The sequence below is a fragment of the Bombina bombina genome, chromosome 2, assembly GCF_027579735.1.
Source record: "Bombina bombina isolate aBomBom1 chromosome 2, aBomBom1.pri, whole genome shotgun sequence".
Classification (NCBI taxonomy): domain Eukaryota; kingdom Metazoa; phylum Chordata; class Amphibia; order Anura; family Bombinatoridae; genus Bombina; species Bombina bombina.
In genome coordinates, this window is record NC_069500.1 from 1,204,472,841 (window position 1) to 1,204,486,641 (window position 13,801).

General features: G+C 35.7%; 1 protein-coding gene across 5 annotated transcripts in view; it reads right to left on the reverse strand.

Moving 5' to 3' along the window:
• Positions 1-1,449: 1,449 nt before the first annotated feature.
• MICU3 (mitochondrial calcium uptake family member 3) overlaps positions 1,450-13,801 on the reverse strand; it is a 478,191-nt gene continuing 465,839 nt past the window's right edge. For 4 of the 5 annotated variants that reach the window (XM_053703930.1, XM_053703928.1, XM_053703929.1 and 1 more), the window contains one exon: positions 1,450-7,745. The gene's annotated coding sequence lies outside the window, so the exon portion shown is untranslated. The remainder of the gene's footprint in view (positions 7,746-13,801) is intronic. The other variant, XR_008400732.1, reaches the window with a different exon arrangement.

Genomic DNA, 13,801 nt, shown 5'->3' on the forward strand with positions numbered 1-13,801 from the left:
TGAGTGAGGTGCTTCAGGAAACATAGTGTGAAATATCTTCAGATTACCTCACAAAATTGACAACTGGAATGCCCAAGTTCTGCAAGGCTGTAATTGCTGCACATGGAGGATTCTAGGATGAAGGCAAAGTTTGAAGGACACGATTATTATTTCTAACCACGTAAATGACTATATTTCCTATTGAAACTCATTTCATGTATGTTTTCATGGAAAAAAGGAAATGTTTAAGTGACCAAAACTTTGTGTATGTATGTATGTACAGTCATGTGAAAAAGAAAGTACACCCTCTTTGAATTCTATTTGAAAGACAAAATGGAGAAGCCATGTGTGAAAAACTAAGTACACCTTATGATTCAATAGCTTGTAGAACCACCTTTAGCGGCAATAACTTAAAGTAATCCTTTTCTGTATGACTTTCTCTCAGATTGTTGCGGAGGAATTTTGGCCCTGTCTTCTTTATAACGTTGCTTCAGTTCATTGAAGTTTGCAGGAATTAATTTATTCACAGCTCTCTTAAGGTCCCACCACATCATGTCATCGGGTTGAGGTCTGGACTTTGACTGGGCCATTGCAACACCTCAATTCTTTTATTTTTCAACCATTCTGTTGTAGATTTGCTGGTGTGCTTGGGTTGATTGTACTATTGCATGACCCAATTTCGGCCAAGCTTCAGCTTTTAAACAGATGGCGTCACAATTGATTTTAGAATACTTTGGTATACAGAGGAGTTCATGGTCGACTCAATGACTGCAAGGTGCACAGGTCCTGTGGCTGCAAAACAAGACCAAATCATCAAACCTCCACCACCGTGCTTGACAGTTGGTATGAGATGTTTGTGCTGATATGCTGTTTGTTTTTTGTCAAACGTGGTGCTGTGCATTATGGTCAAACATCTTTACTTTGGTCATGTCTATCCAAAGGACATTGTTCCAGAAGTCTTGTGCTTTGTTCCGATGCAAGTTTTGCAAACCTAAGCTGTGCTGCTATGTTTTTTTTTAGAGAGAAGAAGCTTTCTCCTGGCAACCATTCTATACAAACCATACTTGTTCAGTCTTTTTCTAATTGGACTGTCATGAACTTTAACATTTAACATGCTCACTGAGGCCTTTAGAGTCTGAGATGTAACTTGGGTTTCTTGCAATTTTTTTGAGTATTGCACCTTGGGGTGAATTTGCTTGGATGTCCACTCCTGGGTAGATTGGCAACTGTCTTGAATGTTTTAATATTTAACATTCAATAATAAATATGTAAATTCGTCCCCTTAATATCCCTAATCATTGTGCTCTGAGATTCTTGATTACAAACCCAGTTACTTATCGACCCAGCACTATCAAGATACAAATGTAATACCAATTATTTTTTTTAAATGAACTTCTTTACAGTATTTACACTTACCTCTCTAAAGTAAAACACGTTTATTTAAATAAGTTAAAAAAAAGACAAATCATCAATTATTCAAAAATGTATTTTATTTGCTTATTTAAAGTGAACACAATGCAGTTACTAGTTTATTCATTTTACTATATGGCATGCAGTATACTGAAACAAAATAAAAAGCATATGTAGTGCATCAATTCCATTCAAATAAAATCACATCCTTACTTTGGTTGATAGATATACATTTTTCCCACAATACAGTAAAGTTGCTGAGATGCATTATATGTTTTAATTGCTCTTACTGGTATTTCCAGCACAATATTAAAGGGACACTGAACCCAATTTTTTTCTTTAGTGATTCAGATAGAGCATGCAATTTTAAGCAACTTTCGAATTTACTCCTATTATCAATTTTTCTTTGTTCTCTTGCTATCTTTATTTGAAAAAGAAGGCATCTAAGCTTTTTTTTAGGGTTCAGAACTCTAGATAGCACTTTTTCATTGGTGGATGAATGTATCCACCAAGCAGCAAGGACAACCCAGGTTGTTCACCAAAAATGGGCCGGAATCTAAACTTACATTCCAAGATACCAAGAGAATAAAGAAAATTTGATAATAGGAGTAAATTAGAAAGTTGCTTGAAATTTCATTCTTTACCTGAATCAAGAAAGAAAAAAATTTGTGTTCAGTGTCCCTTTAATGATCAAAACATTTCTCTCCTCCAGAGGGAGCTCTAGTTTTTATAGAAATGTATTTTTATGGCACTGATGTGCTATCCAAAAACACTATTGCCATAAAAGCAGGTAGCACTAATTGATCTCAGCATATTTTTGTATGAAGAGTCTGGAGATGAGATATACCAGGCAAATTATAATATTTTTTGACTTCTTAAAGGGATATTAAACCCAAATTATTTCTTTCATGATTCAGATAGAGCATGCAATTTTAAGAAACGTTCTAATTTATTCCTATGATCATTTTTTTCCTTCTCTTGGTAACTTTTTTTGAAAAAGCAGGAATGTAAGCTTAGGAGCCGGCCCATTTTTGGTTCAGCACCCTTGCTGGTGTTTGCTGATTGGTGGCTACATTTAGCCACCAATCAGCAAGTGCAACCCAGGTTCTGAACCAAAAATAGTCCTGCTGCTAAGCATACATTCCTGCTTTTCAAATAAAGATACCAAGACAAGGAAGAAAAATTGATAATAGGAGTACAATATAAAGTTGCATGCTCTTTCTGAATCGTGAAAGTTTAATTTTGACTTTAATGTCCCTTTAAGGAAGCCAGACAACGTATATAAACACTACTCATTGATATGGCTTTATTATTGCTAACAATGGTTTGAAATTAGCAACCATTCATATGATTAATGGAAAAACAAAACAAATCTTCAAAATATTAGCCAAATACCTTACTTGAAATGTCAAATAGATGAGCCAAACATCAAGAGAATTACTGCACATATTTACCAATACCCAAATATACCAGTATATGCACACCTATGTTTGTATACCTGTGTATGTATACCCACACATGTACACCTATATATGTATACTTATATATGTGTGCCTATGTTTGTTTACCTATATTAAAGTATAAAGGCTGTGACACACTGCAAGCGGAGCGGTGCGCAGCGTGTAGATGCGGCTGTGCGCGCTCAGTGTGTCCTGCCTTTTCATCTCTGAGCACTCTGCTGCGCCAGGCTGCGTAGCTGAGCGCTCAGAGATGAAATAATTGAACTTCAGAAGCGATACAACGTGGTGCGAAGCAGCTGCATCGCCTCGCGCCGCATCGCTTTCAGTGTGTCACAGCCTTAAGAATAGCAGACCTTATAACTGGCCGTCTTACACATGTGAGAGCTAATCCTATATTATAAATTGTAAATGCATGTAATGTTGGAGTGCATGTTCATATATGAAAGCCTTTCGTATCAGTGAATATATTATAGGTCCACAACAAGTGCTTAAAAAACCCTGCAAAGATGATTTAATTTTAATTTCTTTTCAATATTAATACTTCTAGCTCTATTTGAGGTGAATTTTGTCATTTTTAATTTGATAAAACTATTTGTTTTGGGTATTTTGCTACTTACGGTTGGATGAATCTTATACAAGGTTTATATTGGAATATTAAAAGTATCTACCATGCAATATGGCAGATTACCAGAACTCTACTTACTATATGAAACCCTCATTTTTTTCTTTCATGACTCAGATAGTGCATGCAATTTTAAGCAACTTTCTAATTTATTCCTATTATCCTTTTTTCTTTGTTTTCTTGGTATCTTTATTTGAAAATCAGGAATGTAAGCTTAGGAGCCGCACCATTTTTGGTTCAGCACCTGGGTAGCGCAGTGGTGAGCAATAAAAAGAAACTTTTTTAGTGCACCCCGTCAAAGTCTATGGAGAGATGGAGTTAGTGCTGTCGCGATATCTAAAGTACTGAAGTTAGCGAGCCTGAGTCTTTTGCTTGTGCATTAACTTTTTACTTTCAACTTATAATGCCAGTGCTAACCTAGGAGCACTAATGTTTTACCTTGAGTGCACTTGTAATCTAGGCATATATTGAAAATATATGTAAATGAATACAGATGTAGAAAAGCTACATAAACAGGAGTCAATAGCACTAATTAACTTGCCAGCAGGGGGTGTAGGAGAGATAGAGCTTTGTATTTGAAATAGCTGGTTGTGCTCATTGAACTCCCAGCTTTAATTAGAAGAGTTATAAACAGAGATAACATAAGAAGGTCTTCTTTACCTGCAGGCTCAGCCTAATTATATGGGCATGTCTTTAAGAACTAAAGGTGATGGTTTAAATGAGCAAGACCAGCTATTTTAAATACAAAAATAAACATGAGGGATCAATATCCTGCAGGTATAAATCATTTTGAATACATTAAGGTAAAACAAAACTTTATACTGCAGCGTTCCATTAAATTTATTTACTAATTTCATTTTTGGAATTTAGCTCTTTTTGACAAATCTACATTTTAATGACTGCAGGAGATGATCCCAATTTACCATATATAAGAAGCAATCTAGGAACTGCCTTGAATACATTCAACATTAATCAATTTGTTCAGTTTAAAATGAAAGCAGGTCATTTATGGAATGAATCACCTGTATTCAATCCAAGCAAACACACCATATTCTTATGTCATTATCCTTGTTTTTCTATGAGACTAAAACATGGAATATGTTAAGTGAACAAAAAGGAATGCAAATCTGTAAATAAGACTTATCAACAGAGGTCTGTATAAGTTGTAACCCTTAACCTTTTTGCTATAATTCCTATCAAATGCTCTTTGTTTTCATCTGAACTACAGAAATATATGCTCTATATTGCTAAAACATTTAAATAATGTAATAATAAATAATATATTAAGACAATTGCAATTAAGACTTTCTTTTTCCTTTATATTGAAAAATCTAAAGTACTCTCATATTTGATTGAAACACTCTAATATATAGGTAAATGAAACAAAAAAGAAATTAAATACATTAACATGAAGCAATGCAATAATAGGACATAAAACCCAAATGTTTCCTTCATGATTATTATATGATTCAGATAGAGCATACAATTTTAACCCCTTAAGGACCAGGAATTTCAGACAAAAACTTACTCAAAAGACCAGAGCATTTTTATCAATGTTGCTATCACTTCATTTAAACATTTTATTTATTTACTCAAAATTATATTTATATATTTTAGTAGACAACCCAATGTATTGATCTAGGCCCATTTTGTTATAATTCCTGCCACCATTTTGTTGCCAAATGTAATCAAATTAAAAAAAAAAGTGTTAACTTTTTCACAAACTTAGGGGTTCTCACTGAAATCATTTACATATCACGTATGCCGTTATAACAAAAATGGTTGTAAAAGCTTTTCTCGGATCCCCTTTGTTTAGAAATAACTGACATGCATGGCTTTGTCTTTTCGGAATTAGAAGGCTGCTAATTGCAGCTGCGTACCACACTTCAGAAAATCCTGGCAGTGAAGGGGTTAATTAGGTAGTTTATAAGGTTAAGTTTAGCTATAGTGTAGAGATTACCCTCACACCTGATACCTCCCACCCCCTGATCTTTACCTGATCCCTCCTAAACAGCTCTCTAACCATCCCCCCTCTAACTAGTATCTGCCATATTAGGTACTTTTTTATTTTTTAATTCTGTAGTGTAGTAGCCCCCCACACCCTCCAAGCAATTCTGTAGGACCCCCTCTCTCAACACATTTTCGGTAGGTCCCTCTCTCTCCCTGCCTCCCTCTGGAAATGTTTTTTTGCAGTGTTGCGTTGCTCTGCAGAGTGTCCCTCTCTGCATCGGTAATATTCTGCCCTGATATTTCTGCATTGCCCCACTTGTGAGGCATGCAGAAATAGCGCAATCTTGCTGCTGTCAGCGAGCTTGCTGCAGAAAGAGACCAGGACAGAAGCGCCATACAGGATACAGTGCTTGTCCTTAAGGGTTAAACGACCAGCTCCGTACAGGGTAGGGCACTGGTTGTTAAGGGGTTGAACAACTTTCCAATTTACTTCTTTGAACACATTTGTTTCATTCTCTTGGTATCCTTTGTGGAAAAGAATACCTAGATAGGCCCAGGAGCCACAATGTATTAGTGGGAGCTATTGATTTGTGGCTGCACATATTTACCTCTTGTCATTGGCTCAATCAATGTGATCAGAGAGCTCCAAGTAGTGCATTGCTGCACCTTAAAAAAAGGATAACAAGAAGACAAAGTAAATTTAATTATAGAAGTAAATTGGAAAGTTATTTAAAATTGTATGCTCTATATGAATCATGAAAATGTAGGTTTCATGCCCCTTCAAGCTCTTCTGAAACCACTTTACAAATTAAATGTGGCGTTTCTGAAAACTGGTGCAGAAAGTAATTTTGATCATTTGGCAAATTGGAAGTTTGCCCTTTACTAGGGGAGTTTTAATACTAAAGCACCTAATTTCAGTGCAAAAGCTTACATATATCCTAAAAGACATACATATCTTATTTTAAATATTTTTAGTAATAAAAAAATTAGAATCTGTTTAAAATGCACTCAACGATCAAGAATGTCTGATAGTGCGAAGGCCTTACAAATGGAACTATGAACCCCTTTGAACTTTTATGCTAAGTTAAAAATGTAACATTAGAAAATAATTATATATATATATAAAATCAAAAGAAGCTGTGAGTGCCTCATCTGTGGGTCAACAACCTAAGCAAAGCATGTCCAAGCACTCAGGGGATTCAGTATAAACCCAGAACTTCACTAATAAGCATGCTTTTAATTGTAAATCCTGTGAGTGCTATGACTTAGTTACTATATATATATATATATATATATATATATATATATATATATTCCTCAACACAATATTTAAGAATACATTTTATTTAAAAATAAACGCGTGCATGTCTCTTACTCCTTTTTTTATTCTTAGAATCAAGATCATTGTTTAAAAACGTGTAATAAAAAATAAATATTGTAAAACTTAAATATAATGAGTGAATGTGACTCTGCGTGGCTTAGATTTAGTAAACTCTAAAGCTGAGGTAAAATTAGAAAGATAAGGGGATATCTGAGGGCTTTTTCCCCTCAAACTCCCTTAAGGCCTAGCTCTTAATGGTCCCCATTCCAATCTACTGGAGTTTGCCATACAAAAATGTCAAATTTGACCCAGGTGTTTTGGGCCTCCTTTTGCATGGCTAAATAAAAACCTGATCGATTGGAGTACCGTTGGGAAGAGTTCTCAATGCAAAGCATTTCAAGAGGTTAACATGGTATAAAGTCAGGAGAAATAATTTCAAAAATGTGTTTTCTTATAAACTGGAATGGCTTTCAATTCAAAAACCAGGAAAACTCCATTGGAGTAGTAGATTGAAATAGACTCAATACTTGCAAATCATAATATTGCCTTATATTTATAGTAGGTATATTTAGAAAAATTTGATATTGCAATTCACTAAGGCCCGAGACATATGCAGAACAGCAAAATACTTACAGAGATAATCTTGTATGTATTGAGGTTATTTTATAGGATTTGATATTTTGGGCATACATGGCTTTATTCCTATTATAATAACTAGGGATCTTATTGGATACCTGCGGTTTAGGTGTAAAGTTGCTCAGAGAGGTTCTTACAAAACTGTTCCTCAATGAACCAGGTGATACACAGAGGTTTAGTGAATCTAAGCCATTGTCTGTCTGTGTTCATGCTTTTCAAACAAGTTAAAAGAAAAATAATCCTTGCAGCTGTGTTATTATCTCAACATATCTCTGCTTCGCAAAGTCCTGAAGTACTCTCGCAGATGCTTTCTGGTGACTGATGTCACACACCTGTAGTAGTCATTCAAGCCATGTTTTGGGACCTCCTGTTAATGATAAAGGGGCATATACAGACACAAGTTAAAAAGAATTCCTAAGTAGTTGTTTTATTTCATCTGCTGAACAAAAATCTTTCTTTTAAGGCACATTTTGTTACTACTATCAATTTACAAATGGAATCTCTAGTATACAGTCTAATGATTAAATTGTAAAATATTTTTCAAAATGTCAACTACTAATACAGTGGCTAGACAATCATTTCCATGTATTAAAGAGTTTTAACAATTTGATGCTATATATATATACCAGCAGTTGCTACTTCACATTTCTGGCTACACACAATTCAATACAATCAATTTGCTAAAGTTCTGTAGACCTGAAAAACTTTCAAACAACAACACTCCATTATCATATAGTTTGTAGGGACGATCATTTACAATGAACTAAATATGTCTTGGCACAATAAGCAATCATTTGTATAATATGCTGAATAACAGTAGCTGTATATTTTCAATTAACTTTTTTCAATTACTTGCTTGAAATGTTTTTAGTTGCAGTATATACATGCAGGTTAGTTACCTTTTTAAACACACATAGTATATTGTTAGTAAAACACTAGGGCCCCATTACATATGCAGCGTTGCCCGCAAAAGCCGGTGACGCCGGTTTTTGCGCTGTTTTGGTATCCTATAACCAAGTGCGCTATACCCGACATGAATTATGAATATTTACATTCCAATTTATTCACATAGAAGAAAATGTTCTATTTATTTTTAAATAAATCTCATTGGCTATTGATTTGAGTTTTTTTAGTGTTCTTTTATTTTGGGGGGTTTGGTGAAAATGAATTTCTCTCTTTGGCTACACTGTCAGCACTTGACCACAAACAATAGATCAGACAATATATCACAATATAATTGAAACCCAAACCCAATTTTTTTTCCCATGTTTCAGATAGACAATACAATTTAAAAATAGTTTCCAATTCATTTCTATAATGAAATTTGTTCTCATGTTATTCTTTGTTGACGAGATATCTAGATAGGTAGCGTGCACACGTCTGGAGCACTGCACTACAGGAAATAGTGCTGCCACCTAGTGCTCTTGCTAATGTATAACATTGTTGCAAAACTGCTGCCATATAGTGCTGCAGACACGTGCACACTCCTGAACTTACCTTCCTGCTTTTCAACAAAGGATAACAAGAAAACAAAGAGCATTTGATTATATAAGTACATTGGAAAATCGTTTAAAATTGTATGCTCAATCTGAATCATGAAAGAAAAAGATTGCATTTGATGTCCCTTTAACCCCTTCATGACCACAGCACTTTCCCATTCTCTACAGGTTAACAGCACTGATGACACTGAAAGTGAGGGTCCGGCAACATGCTCCAAAGAACCAAGAAAGAAGTCCAAGAAAGAATCTAAGAAAGGATCGAAAGTCCCTTTAGACGAGTCAGAAGATCCAAAAACAAAAAAGAAATGAAATCAAATTATATGGAACTGTTAGAGCGCAATGTTATTAATTTATCATCTTATGCACTTAATGAGGATCAAACTAATCTGTTAAGCAGAGGTTTGGGATTTTTCTCCATTTAATACTCTGCTAGATATTAACAGATTTGTTTGAAAACTCACTTTAAAAAGGTTCTTTTCTATGCAACCAGATACTTTTGATAATAGTGATGAGTGATGTTGGTAGTGCACATATTTTGAATAAAACAGAAGAATCATTTCAGGATGCTTGTGTATTAAGCACCATGATAGATTTACAGGAGAGTCTGACAATCTGATTTAATGTTCTCTCCCACAAGGTCCCAGAAAAAGTGGGTCAGATATTTACCCTATACAATTTAGAGGACCAGCAATTAATATGTTTCAAAAACAGTTGAAAAAGACATTGAACATATCTATGACCAAGAAATGTACCAAAAGTAATTTGAAAAAGACAGAGAAAGTGGCATTGGAATCACTCAAATGTAATCCCGAAATAGTGATCAGGAATTCTGATAAGGGAGTCATCGACTATTTCGAGGATGCATTGCGGCAATTGAGTGATTCCACTACCTATAAGTTGCTTAGTGGAAATCCAACTTTGGCTTTTAAGAAACAATTACTGTCTTCTTGAACCCCTATCTGAGTGGTTGGCTTCTATCCTTTAGCCGATAGTGAAAGGGTTATTCAGTTATTGAAGGGATTCATCACATCTCCTTGAAAGTGTAATAGAACACAAGTGGAAGAACAATTTTTCTTGGGTAGTAGTAGAAGACATAGCCTCTCTCTATACTTCGATACCACATACGTTAGGAATTAGAGCTGTCAAATATTTTCTGGACAAGTTCACTGCATATGAGGACAATGTAAAACATAATTTATGCTTACCTGATAAATTCCTTTCTTCTGTAGTGTGATCAGTCCACGGGTCATCATTACTTCTGGGATATTAACTCCTCCCCAACAGGAAGTGCAAGAGGATTCACCCAGCAGAGCTGCATATAGCTCCTCCCCTCTACGTCACTCCCAGTCATTCGACCAAGGACCAACGAGAAAGGAAAAGCCAAGGGTGAAGTGGTGACTGGAGTATAAATTAAAAAATATTACCTGCCTTAAAACAGGGCGGGCCGTGGACTGATCACACTACAGAAGAAAGGAATTTATCAGGTAAGCATAAATTATGTTTTCTTCTGTTAAGTGTGATCAGTCCACGGGTCATCATTACTTCTGGGATACCTATACCAAAGCAAAAGTACACGGATGACGGGAGGGATAGGCAGGCTCTTTATACAGAAGGAACCACTGCCTGAAGAACCTTTCTCCCAAAAATAGCCTCCGATGAAGCAAAAGTGTCAAATTTGTAAAATTTGGAAAAAGTATGAAGCGAAGACCAAGTTGCAGCCTTGCAAATCTGTTCAACAGAGGCCTCATTCTTAAAGGCCCAAGTAGAAGCCACAGCTCTAGTGGAATGAGCTGTAATCCTTTCAGGAGGCTGCTGTCCAGCAGTCTCATAAGCTAAACGAATTATGCTACGAAGCCAAAAAGAAAGAGAGGTAGCAGAAGCTTTTTGACCTCTCCTCTGCCCAGAGTAAACGACAAACAGAGAAGACGTTTGTCGAAATTCCTTAGTTGCCTGTAAGTAAAATTTTAGAGCACGGACTACATCCAGGTTGTGCAGTAGACGTTCCTTCTTCGAAGAAGGATTTGGGCATAAAGAAGGAACAACAATCTCTTGATTGATATTCCTGTTAGTAACTACCTTAGGTAAGAACCCAGGTTTAGTACGCAGAACTACCTTATCCGAATGAAAAATCAAATAAGGAGAATCACAATGTAAGGCTGATAACTCAGAGACTCTTCGAGCCGAGGAAATAGCCATTAAAAATAGAACTTTCCAAGATAACAACTTTATATCAATGGAATGAAGGGGTTCAAATGGAACGCCCTGTAAAACATTAAGAACAAGGTTTAAACTCCATTAACAAAGATAACAATTTCTGAAAGCAGGAAACAAATTACAGAATAAAAGTTTTTATTTCAGTCAAACTATAATTCTCACAGCTCTGCTGAGAGAAATTACCTCCCTCAAAATAAGTTTGAAGACCCCTGAGCTCTGTAGAGATGAACCGGATCATGCAGGCAATACAATGAGTTGCTGACTGAAATAACTGATGCATAGAAAAAGGCGCCAAAACCGCCCCTCCCCCTCACACACAGCAGTGAGGGAGAACAGAAACTGACAGAAAAAAACAGATTTAAGCAACTGCCAAGTGGAAAAATGGTGCCCAAACATTTATTCACTCAGTACCTCAGCAAATGAAAACGATTTTACATTCCAGCAAAAACGTTAAACATAATTTCTAGTTATTAAACAGCTTTATGTACTTCTTACAGTGTAATTCTCTGAAGTGTAAAGTATACATACATGACATTATATCGGTATGGCAGGATTTTCTCATCAATTCCATTGTCAGAAAATAAAAGCTGCTACATACCTCTATGCAGATTCATCTGCCCGCTGTCCCCTGATCTGAAGATTACCTCTCCTCAGATGGCCGAGAAACAGCAATATGATCTCAACTACTCCGGCTAAAATCATAGCAAAAACTCTGGTAGATTCTTCTTCAAACTCTGCCAGAGAGGTAATAACACACTCCGGTGCTATTTTAAAATAACAAACTTTTGATTGAAGATATAAAACTAAGTATAATCACCATAGCCCTCTCACACCTCCTATCTAGTCGTTGGGTGCAAGAGAATGACTGGGAGTGACGTAGAGGGGAGGAGCTATATGCAGCTCTGCTGGGTGAATCCTCTTGCACTTCCTGTTGGGGAGGAGTTAATATCCCAGAAGTAATGATGACCCGTGGACTGATCACACTTAACAGAAGAAAGATGTATTTCGAGGATGCATTGCGGCAATTGAGTGATTCCACTACCTATAAGTTGCTTAGTGGAAATCCAACTTTGGCTTTTAAGAAACAATTACTGTCTTCTTGAACCCCTATCTGAGTGGTTGGCTTCTATCCTTTAGCCGATAGTGAAAGGGTTATTCAGTTATTGAAGGGATTCATCACATCTCCTTGAAAGTGTAATAGAACACAAGTGGAATAACAATTTTTCTTGGGTAGTAGTAGAAGACATAGCCTCTCTCTATACTTCGATACCACATACGTTAGGAATTAGAGCTGTCAAATATTTTCTGGACAAGTTCACTGCATATGAGGACAATGTAAAGATGTATATTTGTTCAATTTTGGAATTTGTACTCACTCATAACTTCCTAACATTTGATGACAAGTTTTATCTTCAATGCTGTGGAACAGCGATGGGGGCGAAATTCGCCCCCTGTTTTGCAAACCTGTATGTGGGTTTTTGGGAAATGAAGTATTTGTATAATAGTGAGTATAAGGCTTATACAGACAAGGTTCTCTACTATAAGAGATTTATCGATGATCTTATTATGATCATTGATGAGCCACTTGGTGAAGATAGTTTTGAGTGTTTTCTGGCATTTTTGAATGATAATGTAAGTGTTTGAAATTTGTGGAAGTATCTAATAGAACAAAGATTGACTTCTTGGATATAACATTGGAGGGTGATGTGGGAAATGAGAGGATAGTATCAAAAACGTTCCGCAAATCTACCACGGGTAACACTATCCTCCATGCTAGTTCATGTCATCCACCTCACTTGACGTGCTATTCCAAGAGGCCAAAATATCAGATTAAGGCGAAATACCAATGATGATCTGATATACTCACAATAAGAAGATGAACTTACTAAAAGAATAACTGCTAGAGGCTATGATCCTAACAAATTGGAAAAAACAAAATTAGAAGTAGGTAAAATTTCTGGTATGAAAAATGTTGAAAAAATGACAGTTCATTTGATGATAGCATAGTGTTTACAACTGAATATACTAATCAGTTTTTTGAAATTGTAAAAATACTGAAAACAAATCTGCCAATACTTGGGGGTGATCATATTTTGCAAAATCTAATTGAAAAATGTAAGTTTGTGTCCAAGAAACCATTAACTTTGACTTCTCAGCTAGCTCCCAATATGGTAACTAGTAAATTGGGAAACAGAGGAGATCATTGGTTAAGTAGAAAAAAAAGGCAACTTCAGATGTGGTGTGAGAACATGCCTCACTTGTAGTATGATGGAAGTAACTAACACCTTTAGGTCTTGTTTTGATGGTACAGTGTATGATATTGATTTCTATGCTAACTGTAAGAGTACATTTGCGGTATACTTACTTGAATGTAATATTTGTCATATTCAATATGTTGGAAAAACCACAAGGGAGGTCAACGTAAGGATAAGAGAACATGTCAATGATGTGAAAAATTACTCTAAGGACTCTACGGTGGCAAGACACTTTAATCTCATGCACTTTACTAATGTGGGTGACTTTAAGGTAAAAATTGTTGACATTGCAAGGATTCCATTCAGAGGAGGAAATAAATATAAAATATTAGAAAAAAAGGAGTTGTTTTGGTTTTTCCCGATTGAGGACCAGAATACCGAATGGACTCAATTTAGAATGGGATATAAGCTATTTAATTTAGAAACTAGGCTATTGGTATTAATTGGACATAGTC